This window comes from Solanum tuberosum, unplaced genomic scaffold (assembly GCF_000226075.1).
Source record: "Solanum tuberosum cultivar DM 1-3 516 R44 unplaced genomic scaffold, SolTub_3.0 scf00100, whole genome shotgun sequence".
Taxonomy (NCBI): Eukaryota; Viridiplantae; Streptophyta; class Magnoliopsida; order Solanales; family Solanaceae; genus Solanum; species Solanum tuberosum.
The window spans coordinates 1,362,157-1,365,751 of NW_006239024.1; positions in this window are offsets into that span (position 1 = coordinate 1,362,157).

The window sequence follows — 3,595 nt, forward strand, 5'->3', positions numbered from 1 at the left end:
ATTTCAAAATATACAAACTTTAGTTCAAAACTAACATATCATTAATGCTATCACATACTTATTTACACTACATAATTTATTTGCTCCTATCTCATCAAGTTCGACTATTGATTCATGATTTTTCTTTTCTATTATTTTCCTTTACATGTGTACCAGCCCGTATTATGCATATGCTTGTTAGATTCTTGTGATACTTGACATAACCTTATAGTAAAGGTGAGGGACCATGATTCTTATATGATTAGTGTTGGTTTAAACTAGCTTGGAAGGTGATGTGATGCCATGCACGTTTCAGCATGTGTACTGCAAGTTAACTCCAACGGGTGTATTTAAAGAGACAATAAGGTGGTAATTAAGCTTAAAGTTGAAAGTTAAGTGCTAAGTTAAAGCAAAAGGGATTAATATTTAGAAAATGGAATAAAATAAGTGAGTTGTTTGCTTGACTTAACTAAGCTAGCAGGTGGCAAGTATGTGCATCACCTACTTTGACTTATTGACCAATCCAAAGGACCAAGTAGGTGCATCACCTACTTGAGCTATATGGATCTAGTTTAAAAGGCTAAGGTTTATGGATCAGATTTGGGCCTATGCTAATGGACTCACTTGAGGCCCAAACTAAGTTAAATAAAAGGAAAATGAAATTTAAGCCCAACAGCCAAATATGTCAAGGCCCAATATTTAAGGCCAAGTGAAAGCAAGTAGGTACATCACCTAGTTTGACCTTTTGAGCTGCTTGATGTACATAAGCAGGTGCATCACCTACTTGATCAATTAGTAGCTGAAAAAGAAGCTTTCTAAAGGATATTCTTAAAGGTGAAGAAAGCTCAATATATGATATATTGGTTGTTGTTCTCACTCATTTTAACACACAATATTGAGGATTAACTCCAGCTCTCTCTCTCCTTTCTTATAAGGATTAAAATAACAGCCTTAAAGTTCTTTTAAGATTCTTGAAGAAACCCTCTTCTCTGCAAGACAAAGTAAGTGAAAACACTTATGGATTTAGCTTAATTCTCCCATAGATAATTAGGAAAACATGTTATTCATGCTCAAGTATAAGTATAAAGGCATAATATTTCCAGAAGCTACTGCTCACTTCCTTGGTACTTAAGATACTTTTCTCTTCTTCTTTGATTTAAGTGTGAAGGGAAGTTGAAGTTCTTGAAGATTTCCAAGTTAAAAAGGGAAAGTTGCATAAGTTAAGGTAAGGTGACTGCTCTCTTTTTTTGTCCTCCTTATGTATGAGTGAGGAATTATGGGTGTGTTATCATAAAGAACTCAAGGGGGTGGTGAGTTCAATAATTGGTTGTATGATAAAGAATATTTGAGGCTGTTTTATGTGTATTGTTGTTGGTGCGGCTTGGGTAATCTTGGAAAAGGATATACATGTATGTATTGGGGCAGAGAAGGAGGGTGTGGTGATACACATTATTTTGAGGGCTGTATGGGCTCATTATCCGTCAAGTTAGCTACTTGTTTATGAGGCTCAGGGTGTGATAGCTGCTAATTTTAGTTTATCATGACTTATATTGTAGATTAAAACCTAAAAGGGGAGGCTGAATCGTGATAGTTGTATTGGTCAGGCGATAAGGTATGTAAGGCTATTCGATTCAAAATTCTTCGGCATGAAATCTGATACTTGCAAATAATATCAATAAGGGAATTTTCTAAGTTCTATTCCTAGTAAAGGAAACATAGTGGCAGTGTACGATCTCCAAATAACTGACAATATTTCCCCTTCTCCTTAGTGTATAGAATTACTTCATTATATGTTCACTACTGTATACTTGTCTAATTGTCCCCCTATGTGTTGGTATAGAAATGGTATTTGCAAAAGCAAGTTTGGTGAATCCTCCTCTTAGTCAGTTGAAGTCAATCGTGTCATTTAAGCTTACAAGTAATGCATTGATGTTACATAATTCCTTATGTCATTGTTACTGCCTTGAAGTATTATTTTTATGTCTTCTACTACTGGTCCGTAGTTCCAAATATAAAAAATGAATGTGAGCACCAAAACAACAATATCAAAGATTAAAGAATCTAAGTAAAGCAATCTGTATAATTAAGGATGGCAGCTCAGGGGCTAAATCCTAGCATGGGCCAATCCCAATTGTTCTAGAAGGGTGGCAGCTCAGAGGCTAAAGCCTAGCATGGGCCGATCCAAATTTGTGTAATTATGAGGACCGCATCCCATGGGTTAAAATGCCTAGCATGGTTCATCCTCTTCTACCACTGATCAGCTGGTCATTCGTATCACATGCCTTATAAAGATCATAACACATAGAAAGGTAAAGACAAGAATGTAACATACATGATCCCACAAGAGTTAACAAAGGTGGTCTTCTGTTCTGATTTATGCACACATATATTGATGCTTGGTTTCATTCGAACTCTTATTTTATATATGTTATTGCCTTACATATTCAGAACATTTTCTCTTACTGACGTCCCTCGCAGGGGATGTTGCATTTCATGTTGCAGGCACAGGTACTTCAGCTAGTTGACCTCCTCAGTAGGAGCACTCGACACTCAACTACTTTTGGTGATCTCCAGATTGATTCGGAGCTTTATTAAGTCCTTGGCAGATTCATTTTGGTATTGTATCATAGTTAAGAGAAAGGCGGGGTCTGTCTCTACCTACCCTAAGGTTTTCTATCTTTTAGAGGCTTTGTAGACTTATGTATATGGTTCAGTTACGTCTTAACAAGTTGTTGTCCCAACGGCCAAGTCTTGTATATATGTTTTGGATCTACTTATATTGGTTCGTATCGCTGCATCATATGTGAACTTGTCACAAGAGTGTCATAGTTATAAGCATAGTAAGCACAGGTATGTTGGTTGTCTCGGGCCTTGAGGGAATCGGGTGCCTGTCCGTTTTCATGGGATTTGAGGCGTGACAAAAGTGGTATCAGAGCAGGTCATCCTAGGATGTCTACAAAGCCGTGTCTGTGTAGAGTCTTTCTTATGGATGTGTTGTGCACCACATTTATAGACAGGAGGCTACGGGACATGTATGAGTTGTCTCTTTTCTTTCATTTCTTAAATCGTGCGATGAACCAGTGTTGTAGGTGAATCATATCTAATTTCTAAATTGTTTTATTATAGCAAAGATGTTGGTTATGAGAAGTAGTAGAAGTACTGGTAAGCGAGTAGATGTGGCAGCCCAAGAAAGGACCAGCCAACCACTACCTAGTCAAGTTGTTCAAGGTGAGGCTCAAGATGAGTCTCTATCACAGACTTCCCCGACCCCTCCTTCTCCAGAAGATCTAAGGAGGGAAGCTGCACCTCAAGAACCCCCTATTAATGCTACCGAGCAAGATTTGAGGAATGTAGTCCAATTATTGACTCGTATAGTTGATGGCCATGGCCAAAGACAAGAAGGTCTAGTTGCAGGTACTAGTGGTATAGATAGAGCAGATGGCACGTGAATACGTGATTTCCTTAATTTGGACCCTTCATCATTCACCGGGTCAGATCCTAATGAAGATCCACAAGACTTTATAAATCAGATCCAACGCACTTTCGATGTTATGCATGTAAGTGGTAAAGATGTGCTCGAGCTAACATCATATAGATTAAAGGGTGTGGCTATATG